This window comes from Suricata suricatta, chromosome 4, assembly GCF_006229205.1.
Source record: "Suricata suricatta isolate VVHF042 chromosome 4, meerkat_22Aug2017_6uvM2_HiC, whole genome shotgun sequence".
NCBI lineage: Eukaryota > Metazoa > Chordata > Mammalia > Carnivora > Herpestidae > Suricata > Suricata suricatta.
Window position 1 is genome coordinate 37,981,176 of NC_043703.1, and position 13,481 is coordinate 37,994,656.

Genomic DNA, 13,481 nt, shown 5'->3' on the forward strand with positions numbered 1-13,481 from the left:
AGTTCAGTGCATTTAGAACACTTATGATGTTATGTAGCCATCACCCAAATGTAATTCCTGAACTTCTTTGTCACCCCTAAAGGAAATTCCTTGTCCATTAAGCAGTCACTTCTCATTCTCTCCTCCTAATCTCTGCCAACCACTAATCTGTTTACTGTCTTTCTGAATATGCTTAGTATGGATATTTCATATAAATGGAATTATACAACATGTGACCTTTTTGTGACTTTTGTGGCTTCTTTCACTTTAGCATAATGTTTTCAGGTTTTCTGCATGTTGTAGCTTCTATCACCATACATCACTTCTCTTTTTATGTCTGGGTAATGGTCCACTATGTGGCTACACCACCTTTTGTTTATTTATCAGTTGATAGACATTTGGGTCGTGCCCACATTTTGGCTACTGGAATAGTGCTGCTATAAATATTTGTGTACAAGGTTTTGTTTGAACACCCATTCTCAGTTCTTTTGAGTGTATACCTAGGAGTGGCATTTCTGGATCATGTGGTAATTCTCTGCTTAAATAATTGTGGAACTGTCAAACTGTTTTCCACAGTCACTTTATCATTTAATACTCCCATCTGGAATGATCCAATGTCTTTATGTCCTCACCAAAACTTATCTTTCATTTTGTGTTGGCCAAATCTGTTGTGTCTGAAATGACATCTTACTGTGGTTTTGCTTTGCATTTCTCTCATGATTAATGATGTTGAGCATCTTTTCATGTGCCTATTGGCCATTTGTGTCTTTTTAAAAAATTTATGTATTATAACTTATTTAATAATTTTCTTAGCTTTAACTTTGGTTCCTTTCTAATTGCTATGAGCATCTCTCTGTAAAAGTTGTCTGAATATGTAGTTATTTCCATAGAATAGCTTCCTTAAATTGGGTTTGCAGAATCAAAGCAAATATTTCTAGCATGTTGATGAATGAATGAACTTATTCTTGATTAGAAAAAGTACGTCTCTATTAAGAAAAAAATGTGGAAACTTTTATTCAAAATTAGGTTGAATAGGAGTTGGAAGATAGAAAAACTTATATAAGTTATCCAATGGATAATGTGAATATTAAATACAAATAAGCATAAGTCTTAGCATTTTATTAGAAATCAAGTGTGGAGACATCTACCCTTTTTAGAAATGTGAATTCCCTTTGATCATAAATGAGAAGTTGCTATCAATTTTGTTTGCTACTAAATTTGTTTTTGATATTGATTTGGTTCTGAAATTTGCTTAACTGTGTTACAAATGTTCTATTCTTCTGAGGAAAAGGAAAAGGATAAGGTGACACCTGAGTTTTCCCAGCCCAGACATCCTAGTGCTTAGAGTTTACTGCCACCTGAGTTTTCCCAGCCCAGACATCCTAGTGCTTAGAGTTTACTGCTTATCATTCCTCAAACTGGGCTGGATTTTAAAACTTTATCCTATTTTTCTCCTCAGGATAGAAGGATATACTTGTTTATTATTTTACATCTCATCTAGTCTAGCCTTTAAGCTAATGGCCCCATTCACTGGACTATTACCAAATTTGTAAAGGAGTCAGGAAACTGTGAAAAATGACAGAAAAACAACAGAAAACCAAACCAAATGAAAACAAAATACAACCTTTCTTCCATTGAAAAGAATTACTATCTTCTTTTAGATTAAAAAAAGTTGCTGATAAGGTTTATTAGTTGCTATGGCCTGAAAACTTCTTATTTTTCAATCAGTCTTTGAAGTGTGCTATTACAGAGTGCCTTGTTTCTTCTAAGAAAACAGGCTAGGCATCTGGCAAAGTGGTAATTTTGAATTGTTCTACAGTGCAGGTGAAAATGCTGCCAGTCTGAAGAAGTATTCCTCTCCTTGTTCAATTTTTTATTTCCCCATTGTACTAATGGCTCACCCTGTTCTTTAATATTCTGTGAGAGTCTTAGGAGTGGCTGCTATATCAAGTGCATAGTCAATTAGACACACTGTCACATGAAGTGAGAATGTAAATTTTAACAATAATTTAGATATCTAAAATAATTCACAAGTACACAGGATTGTTAGTTCATTATTCATGAATAAAGTGATTTAGAGCTGAAGCTGAGATGAAAGTCTTTCTGGTGAAGAGGTTGAGTAAAAAAAAAAGACTTAGGAGCAAAGAGTAATTTCATAAAGTGCTATTTCTACAATCACCAAGTGGCATTTATTACTTGGTAAAATTAGTGGAGGAATAAATTTTTGTCTGTTTCTCAAATAATTGTATTTGTCAGATTGTAGAAGCAAACCATTGGAAAGATGAAATTAAATTGTAGCCTATTTAATAGCTATAATCTCTATATTAAGGAACTTGCCTCTTCCTACTAGCAATGTGACTCTCTTACTTCATAAGGTCATTTGGGATATTGGTGGGTCAGATAAGGAAAATATTTCTAGCTATATAATAAGTTATATTCATAAACTAATTAGAATATAATTTTTTTCAATATTCCACATTCTAGTTTCTCCATATTATTTCAGTTGGAATCAGCATCAGTTCATGAGTTGTAACATATTGAATGTTTATACCAATACTTATTCATCAGGATTGGGAAACAAGTGTGGTTCTTTATTTTTGCGTCTCAAACGTCCTTTCTCTAAAACTCACCTATCTTCATAATAGTTTTTGTTGCTTAGTGTATATGTTGTGCTCCAACAAAATTTGCTGCATGTGAGAATCTCTTTCATACATCAGCAAATTTGTACACCATTTATTTACCCTGAATGACTCCCTGTAGTTTTCTCTGCAACTGCAAATAGCAACAAAGCCCCGGATAGGTCGTTACAAGATCTTTTTGGTTTAGATCACCACTGCACCCCCCTGAAGCTGTGAACAAATCCTCTAATGATTATGGGATTCCATTTCCTCAAAAGAAGAAATAGGTATGGGTAATTATACTCTACTACATCTAGCTCTGACATTCTATACTACCTAATTCTTTCCTCATTTTTTTCATTTGTGTTCTTGCCTGGTTCCTTTATTTACATTCCATATGGGAAATACTGTATGCATTCTATTTTCTAAACCATTTACAATTTTTTTTCCCTTAACATTTATTTATTTTGAGACTCAGAGATGGAGTGAGAGCAGGGGAGAGGCAGAAAGAGAGGGAGACACTGAATCTGAAGCAGGCTCTGGGCTCTGAGCTGTCAGCACAAACTCATGAACCATGAGATCATGACCTGAGCCAAAGTCGGAGGCTTAAGACTAAGCCATGCAGGGGTCCCTAAAACATTTTTAAGCACTCAGAGCATATGTAGAACAATATTCTCCAATAATGAAAATTCAATAAGTATCCCAAAATCTGCGTCATCCTTTCTGTAATAGGGTATAATAACTTGTCTTTTTTTAGAACACAAAACTCACAAACTTGCTATTTGGGGTCTAGTAGGGAGAAATTATGTAAGGACTCTTAAAAAAAAAACTTTTCTTGGCATTTGGAGAATGGACTGGAAATGGAGAAATTGGCAAAAGTGCTCTGTGGGAGACTTTATTGTATAAACATCGGACCACATGTTTAAAAGTTGCCTTTAAGATAGAGGATTTTCTTTTCATCTTGCATCGTAACCAAATTTCTATGGCCTAATTAACCTGTGTGCATTTTCCAATAAGCCTTCATTTCTTGGGAAGCATAGGACTTTATTCAGGTTTTACAAACAACAATTCTATTAACAGAATACTTTTGAATAGATATTTATGGTATCAAAAACACATTCCATATTTGATGTTTTTAATTATAATCTCTATTTAAAGTTTAAGTTTAAGAGCCACTTCCCTTGCTTCATACCTTGAGTATATTGCCTGGCCCACTCATCTGGTAATTATTATTTAAAAGAAAATTACATTTTAAAAAATGTAGAGCATCTTTTCTAATCATGAAGCTGTAGCATCACAGTTTTGCGATTATGCAGTTCTTTGCAATATAAATTCTGCCTACCAATGATTTAGTTGATTAAAAAAATAATGAGGTGCATATCATATGACTCTTTTTTCATTTTGTAAATTTATTGGTATAATACACATTATGTAGGTTGTTGAATGTGGCGGTTCACTAGAAAAGTGCAAAACAAGGTCAAATTGGAATGCAGATGAGGTCATAAACTTTTAAAATAGTCAATAAAGCAATTAATGTATCAACAGCATGTGCTATTAAGCAGCAATGTAATGATGCCAGTGATCACACCAGGGTCCTCTGAGTGTACATAAACAGGCGAGGAAGCTGGGCTCTATAGATGTTTCATATGCATGCTGCAGAAAATTATCAACATGTAGCCTTGGAATCATTAAAGAGACCTTGATTTCAAATGTTTCCAAGAAGCTTAGAAATATACATACTACAAAGCATTACTTTGATGGAATGAAATAGAAGCATACAAAATATAAATTACAGCCCCCTTTTTAGTTTAACTTTTTTTTTCATTGCAAAGCAATACACATTCATTGTAACCCATTTAAGTAAGACAGAAGTGTAGAAACTAAAAATCAAAATCTCTGCCCTCTTCAGTGCCATTTGTGAAGGTGGGCTTTGATCATAGTTTAGTTTGAATTGTTCCTTTAATTTTCCTGCTTGTGATATCTATCTATAACTTCATGTAGATACAGGTACAAGTATAGATATAGATATTACCACATGTAGATACATATAGTAGACATGTATCTACTATGGATGCAATGATAGTATAATAATCGAATCATGCTGTATATATTGTATTATATATTTACTTTTTCTCTATTTCACTCTATTATGTGATTGTTCTTTTTTTTTTAAATACTTAAACATTATTGAGAATGAAGCAAAACTTCTGGAGGAACATCGTGTAGCTTAATATTCTGTGCAATTGAGGATATCTTGCTATGTACTTTTAGGCTCTCAAGTTATCATGGCTTTAGTACCTCTAAAAATCTATTGGAAAATCACTCTGAAGATTCACCATAGAAATTGTAATAAGATATTAATTAATTTAAATTCCAAGAATAAAAGAAGAAACTAAAGGTCATACCTTTCCCATCAACTGTATGGATGGATTATTTAGTATTTGGACTTTTTTCCTATCTACATGTGAAAGATGGTATCAGGTTATCCTGAATTTTTTGCCCTGAATAAGAAACAGATTCTCCAGTTGCATTTGTTTATTCATTTCAAGGAAAAAACAGGAAATGATTATGTTCCCATTTTGGCAGATGTGATAAAGAGACCTACCAATGAAAATTAAACAGTCTGTAATTTATGAACTCTTCCATCATATTCATGGCTAAGGGAATACACATAGTGACTATTGACTAACTGAGGGTTTAGGGTAGGATTGGCCATCATTTTTCTACACATTTTTCCCTCCCAGATTGTATAAAGAATGTGCAGCACGGCACTGAAATGCAAGAGCATAAACACCCAGCTCCAACATTCAAACATACACATATGCAATTAAACGTCTAGTTTACTAATTCGCCTGCTTTTGCAGTAGAAAGGTGATAAGCTATTATTAGTCAGTCACCCTGCAGTTATTATACAGGATTTGAACAGTGCAGTAGCTGAACATCGTTCAGTGAATACCTTAATTTTATAATCAGTCATGCAAATAAGCTATGTTGATGCCTGGTTGAAATCAAAAGAGAACTATAGCCTGTGAACTATGATACAGTTCATGGTTGAAAAAGAAAACAACTCTGGTCTTGTTAACATCTGAAATTTTAAATAAACTTTAAGAGAAAAAACATAGTATCAGATTTAATTATATACACAATGCATTTTATTAGGTAAGCTACTTGTTGATAGACCAAATAATGAAAGTAGCTTAAATGTGTATCATGATCATAATTTATTAACTGTGAATGAACTGATGTTATATTATTTTAATAATCACTTAGCTTATTATATATTATAAATGCTCAAATAACTTCTGTATTCCTTTTAGTAGTTTTTATTGCCAGGGACTGATCTTGGTATTGTGGTAGAGAAGATGGAATATATATATATATATTTTTTCACTCTATTATATGATTGTTCTGGGTTTTTTTGAATACTTAAACATTATTGATAATGAAGCAAATATTCTGGTGGAACAGTATGTATCTGAATACATACTGTCAAGGCAAAAGAAATATGTATTCTTCATATATAAATATATGAATACATATTCTTATCAGGCCAAAGGAAAAAACAAGGAAATCCATGAGCAATATGATTTCATCTTGAAGCTCCCTGGAAAAGATAAACTTGAGAAATGACAGTATAAGAGGCTATAGTTTAGTGGGCAGTAAAAGCTAGACAAATCAGTGACTCTTCTCTGAGAATATAAGAGCTGAACTGAGGTCTTAATGGTCTAGGCAAGCAAAAATCTGGAGAAGTGATTCAGGCAGAAATAAGACATGCAAATAATCTGAGGCTAAGACTCTCTCTCGGCAAGTTGGAAGAGCCTACAGAGAAGGAACAGGAAGAGTGCGGTGGAGGGTCTGCTGATACGAAAGACCTTCTCAAATCAACCTTTGGCGACATTATAGGAAATCACTAAAAACCTCCTTATCATTAAAAATAGTGAGGAAATTGGGGTGCCCGGATGGCTCAATCAGGCAAGCATCTGCTTCTTGATTTGGGCTCAGGTCATGAACTCATGAACCGTGAAATCAAGCTGCTCTGCACTGTCAGCCCAAGCCCTGCTTGGCACTCTCTCCCTCTCTTTCTGCATGTGGGCTTTCCCTCTCTGTCTCTCTCAAAAATAATTAAACATTTAAAAGATAGTGAGGAAATATACGAGTGTGATATAAAATAACATGTCAATTGTTTTGTTAAAAGGAAAAAGATAATAAAAAAGTTTTGGTAGAAATTATTTTGGTAATAAATATCAATCATAGGTAAATAGTTTTCATAATTCATTATATGGAGCTGGGTTTTATTTCTCTCATTTACTTTCTCCAGTCTAACCAAATTATGGTTCCATAAGTGCTGAAAAATATTAGCTATTATCTGATCCAAACATATCCTTGCTCTCCTTTTACAAATGAGGAAATCCAAGGCCAGATGGTTTCAATGACTTTTGCTAGGTCAGTCAAGCAGTGTTCAGAACGCCTCTAGAAGTACCTTAACCTGAGCACTCAGGGGGTGTGTGTTTTCCTGCTGCACCACGTGTGAGTCTTTTTTATGGAAATACTGAAGAGGTGGGAAAAATGATGTTGGTTTCCAAGTGTAGATGATCAGTACCTTAAATGCACACGACAATTTCCATGAACACTTTAATGTCTTACCTCACTAAATCTAAAAGCATCCTTAGAAGATGGCAAATATTATTCTAACTATTAAAAACAAGTGAATGATTTCCTTGTTCTCAGTTTTACAATATATGGACTCTTGCCCTGGTAAAGAGGTTTTCTCAATCCTAATCTAACATTTGATGAAATTAACATTTATTTATATCCGTCTTTGTGAAATTTTGAATTTTGTAAAACTTATGAGTATTTGCATAGTAAAAATGTATATAGATTGTGTAGTAAGTTACCTATGGTAATAAGCATTTCTCATGTATTTAGTTGGTATTAGAATATGATGTTCAAGATGAGAACTTCTGCAAAAAATTGCTTTTCAATAGAATGCAATTCTTATTTACTTTGGATTACATCAGCGAAAACAAGAGTGAATGTATAAAGTAAAAGTTTATGATTTCTGTTGCCAGATCACACACTAAACTCATGTTTTAATTTGAGAATATTTTTAAAGCCATCTGCTGCATCTCTAGTAATTCTGAGAACGCAATCAGTTCCCAATTACCTTCTCAAAAGAAGGATAAAGTAAAGCAGTGAATAATCCAAAAACTATTTATATTTGGCTAATTACCTTTCTATCTTCTCCTTCTATTTTTTCTCTCACAAATTTTCTCACACATATGCCTAACCTTTCACACATTCATTTTTTCACAAATTGGAAATGAACTTTTATATAGTTATTATTTTTTTTAAGTGGCACAACTCTGCTGGGTAGTGAAGGGGAAATAGTGAATAATCTACAAGTTTTATTCTACAAAGTGACATTTTAAAATGTCATAGTTTTTTTTTCCTAAAGGTAGTGACAACTCTGAGCAGAATCCTTAGCACCTAAGAATAATTCATAGGAATCAGAAAACATTCCACTAAGACAATAGGGTATCATTTTTTTCCTTTCATTACTTAACATATGATTTTTAATGTAAGTATGTTTGTATAAACACAGATGTGCTTCTTTAGATATGTCTTTGTTCTGTCACAGGACGGCACCATTAACTCTGGTAGGAATCCCACTGAAGTTAGTCTGTAGCTCTGCAGCTACTCACTAATTTGCATATTTTGAAAACAGGAGGTCATTGTAGATATTATGGTAGATCTTGGCTGCTAGCAGTAAAACAAAAACGAAAACAAAAAACAGGAAAACGACTAAACTGTCTTAAACAAACAAACAAAAGAACAAACAAACAATATGTTGGCTCTACTATCTGAAAGGCCAGGATATATAAACTTCAGGTATGATTTGATCAGGAATTTTGCTCTATATTTCTGCCAGTTTCTTGGTTCATCTTTGATTCATCATAAGACATATTCCCTAGCTGGTTTATCTCAGGGTAGCAGAATTCTATAAAAGTTCTTGATTTCACATAAAATACGCTACCAGCCACATCAAACCAAAGTTCTAGACTTCCCTCTGATTAGCGCAAGTTATTTCATTGGGTCATCCTGAAGCAGTCAGTGGTGTCTATGGATGCCATACAAGGGTTAGTTTGCTCTTGGATTGTGTGCTGTCCTTAAATCAACCACCATGTAAGGAGTTTCATTATGTGGATTAGCAGTGCGGTCAGAGTCCACCCTGAAGGACAGGAATGGAGTCATCCTTCCTAAGCTCTGACAATGTGTAACATAAAAAAGTACCAAATGACATAATTTATCTCCTGGAAGAAATGAGAAACCAATAGAAGTACTTTTATCATGAGAATGAATATACAAAATTACTTTTGGTTGTTTTTGAGTAAAATATATGATTTACTTTATTGATATATATACACACCCACATATATATGTACATACATACATATACACATAGATATTCACATGTATATTACATTTTTAAAAGTGCCTCAGTTACTATTAATGGTATGTTATAATAATTTTATCATGAAATGGTTATGTTTAATTTTCTTACTACTCAACAGTATCTGTATATTACTTTTTAATTTTTTATTTTAAAATTTAATTTTTAAGTAATCATCTGTACACTCAACATGGGGCTTGAACTTACAACCCTGAGATCAGGAGTCATATGCCCTACCAATTGAGCAAGACAGGTACCCCTTCAACAGTATTTTTAAATTGAAATTTAATGATTAAGAATTTTAAAATTTTGCATGAATATTGATATTCACAGAATATTGAATATTAGTACTGTTTAAATAAATTCTATTTAAAATAGAATCTATTCTATAGCTTCTTCTATAATAATACTTAATCAATTAGTATTATAAAATGTTCAGTATTCTCAGTATAGAATATTTAATACAAGACTTAGAATTGTGCATTTTCATGGGAGTTCTACAAATTTAAATAAACAAATAACTATATTTTACCTAAAGTTATCCACCAAATTCGGTTTTTGAGCCTGTGCAATTTTTGGCTTTACTATTTCTAAAACCTTAATGCCAACAAGATTTATCAGTTAATTCAGAAAATATTTATTGAACCATCCTGTATATAATGTACAGTTCAAAAGTAGGATGAAGAAACAGAAAAAAAATACTTCCTAACTTTTGCATTCTATAATAATAAACAGTTAAGTGAATAAATAACATGTCAAACATTTTAAAGTACCATTTAAAAAATACTATTAAACAAGATAAGTGGATAGAGGCCAGGTACTGGGTGTAGATGTGAGTTAGGGGGTAAAAAAGGATAAAGTGAAATTTGAACAGAGATGAGAAAAGAGGAGGAAGTTATCCAAGAAGATACTGGGTTCATGGACAGAGGTCTTTGGGAGTGCTGGTAGAAATGTTCATGATTTGGGGGAAAGACAGGTCTAATAGTCCAAATCAGGCGTTTGCTTGGTTTATTTCAAGAGCAAGGAGGGAAATAATTAGGGGAAGAATGTAAATATTTAAAGGTAGAGTCAACAGGGACTGGATCATGGAGAAGCTTATAGGAGAGCCGTATTCAGGCTTTAGACTTTATTCTGAGAAGGGAGGCTGTTGCAGAACATTGAGGACAAAGCGTGGCATGATCTGACATATTTTAAAAGACTATCTTGGGGGGCACCTGGGTGGTTCAGTTGGTTAAGCCTCTGGCTTTGGCTCAGGTTGTGATCTGCCGGTTTGTGGGTTCGAGTTCCCCGTCAGGCTCTGTGCTGACAGCTAGCTCAGAGCCTGGAGCCTGCTTCAGATTCTGTCTGTCTCTCTCTCTCTCTGACCCTGCTCAAGCTGTCTCTCTCTGTCTCTCAAAAATAAATAAAAAATGGAAAAAAATATTAAAAAAAGACCATCTGGGCTTCTAGGTGAGAAAAAGACATTGTGGGGAGGGTATGCTTTATATTTTGTACTTTTTTTATGCTTGAGTTTCAATGTGTCAGTTACTGTCTTAGCAATTCTCTGAATTATTTTTCCTAGCTCTTACAGAAACTTCCTGAAGTACAAACTGTTTTTACTTCCAATTTACTCACTAACCTGTGAGGCTGGGAGAGATTAAATAATCTCCTGGTGCTAAAATGGCAAAGCCAGAAGTTATATCTATCTGTGCCTCTGACTATAAATCTAAGAGTTGTAACCAAGGTGTTGTCTTTTATCATTTACCATCCAGTCTCTCCTACCCAGTTCCTCGGTCTAGTTAAAATCATTATATTGGCCAGGGCTAGTGCAGACTTAATTAAGGGACAAAGGCAACACTATTTATTTAAGTAAACATTTATTTTTTGGAAAAGCATCTTTTTAAGAATACGAATCAGAAGACTGTCTACACAAGGCAAACTTTTTATCAATTCTGATTGTTCTTATTATTTCAGAATTGTTTTCCTTCCTATAACACAGTGAAAGAGGGTAAAATTGTGACCTTTCTAATTATGAAATGAAATATGTTTATTTATAGTTAAATACCATAGAGTTAAGTATATAACTATGCAGTTGTAACCAACATAAAACAATATATGGTATATAGAGCAGACTTAAAATTAGAAAATAATATATAATTATTCAAAAAAGCTAATAAAATGTTGCCATCTGCATTGTCCTAAATATATGCTCTAATAAAATTATTGGACTATATTATTTAAACCAACTAGTATAGCCCATGGTCTGACTCATCTGAGAACATATTCTTCTTGCATGAGAGGCAAGAGGAGGACAAGACCATGATGTTCAAGCCTGTGCCGCCCCTGCTTTAATCAGTATACAATAAGTACTTCTTATCTCATTTCAGTGTTGTGATTACAGACATGAAAATAATGGTAGGAGGGTTGGGAGATAGATAATCTCTCCCACCATTTTATTAATATACACACATGTATTTTTATATGAATAATCATATATATGACATGTGTATACATAATGTGTGTATAGTGTAGTAACAGGTTGAATGATGATTCAAATATATTTTTTGAGTATAAGTTACTACTTATATATTTTTTAATGTCTTAGCCTTATTTTACCCTATTTTGGAAATTTCTTTAAGGTCAGTATTTTATATATTCTGTTAGTAGATGTAACACCTAGCATATAGCACATGTTTAAAATAGACTGTTAATAGCAAAACACATGGAGCTACTTTAATAAGCCTTCTAGAAAGGCTGAGTATGATGGAACAAATAAAGCTTATAAAACAGCTCGGAACCAGCAGGTGTGTTTTTATGCATTTTTTGTTTATTTTGTTTTAGATTTATACTGAATTTCACCTTAGCTCTCTTTACTACTGAAAGGGTTTTGCTACAATATTTGCTCTTTGGAAAATATTTATTAAGTACCTACTAATTCTCAAGTGTAAAGCAAAGGGTTAGATATAAAGTAATAAAGAAATCACATATAGACAATTTTTATGATTCTTTAAAATTAGTGATTAGTTTTAAATAAGTAAGCTTACAAAGGGCCATATGATTACAAATTATAATAAGGATTGTCCTGAAAAAACAGAGGGTATGAGAAAGGAAAAAGGGACTTTCTTTAGATCAAATAAGGAAAACTGTCTTATAGGAAGTAATAATTCACATTTGTTATCTGAAGGATGGAGAGAAGATTCTACAACACTAGGGAATGGTTGAAGTGGTTAGAAATCATAAGAATATGTTGGCCAAGATAATACATCTTTATCTTACTTTAAATTAGCAATCATTTTAGATATGAGAATACATGATCCCATTATACTTTCAATAGATAATCCTGGCCATCCTTTATGAAGTGAACTTGCACTTGGTTTGAACTTGGACTATGGAGGTAGAGATGGAGATGGAGATGGAGATGGAGAGAGAGAGAGAGAGAGAGAGAGAGAGAGAGAGAATATGTGGTATGATCAATATTACCTCTTGATGGGGCTGGTGGAGAGGATGGAGGTTTTAAGAACACGCCTCAGGGTAGAAACATGAGCAACTGGATAATCAACATTACCATTTCTTGGGATGGAGAAATGAGATAAAAACGAGTAGTCCTAGGATTGTAGTTTTTTGAATTATAATGGAAAAAAACTAATTAGAATAAGCAACTCTTTTAAGAACTTTGAACATAATTGAGAGAAGAGAAAATAGAAGATATTATAAGGGAAATGCCAAGTAAAATACAATTGGTTGTTTTTGTTTTTAAATGGGTGATAGAATGTTTGTATGTGGTTAGAATGATCCATTAGAAAGGAATACTAAAGATTCAGAGGAAGGATGTCTTTGAGAAGGCATGGTGTGTGGGCATTGACTTCAGGACAGATGGTTATATCAATGCTTAATAACTAAAAGATATTTCCACCATTATTAATTGGCAAGATGGAAAAGATAGACGTTAGGACCATGTGGATTTTAGACTTTTTGGAAAAGATATGAAGTTTCTGCCAAATGGCTTTATTTTCTCAGTGAAATGTGACACAGAGTCTTTGTTTTTTCATTGGAATACATATTTAGGGCATTCTGTTACAGAAGTAAGGAAAGGAAATAATTTTAAGGAAGTTTGCCTAGGGTCCATTTTTGCATGCATTGCAAGTCAAACCACTCAGTATTAGTGGGATTCCAAATTTGTACTTTTATTTTTTTGTGTGGGCTTTAGCCTCTTTGCTCTGATAAGGACATTTCACAACAATTCGACACTAACAACATGTATTTAAAAAAAAATCAAGTCATTCTTTGCTAACTACTTATGGATATTGACTGTAAGAGTTAAGGGTAATTGTATTTAATTCTTCATAAGTACAAATATGTTTGTCCTTTATAAATACAAATGGGTATGGTATTTAGGCTTTGATAATTTAAGTAGCTATATATATATATATATATATATATATATATATATATAT

At 33.1% G+C, this 13,481-nt stretch overlaps 1 protein-coding gene across 6 annotated transcripts in view; it reads left to right on the forward strand.

The window, feature by feature from the left end:
• The window catches only part of PCDH9 (protocadherin 9), an 886,464-nt gene that overhangs the window by 241,132 nt on the left and 631,851 nt on the right, over nucleotides 1-13,481 (forward strand). The gene's annotated exons all lie outside the window — the stretch shown is intronic.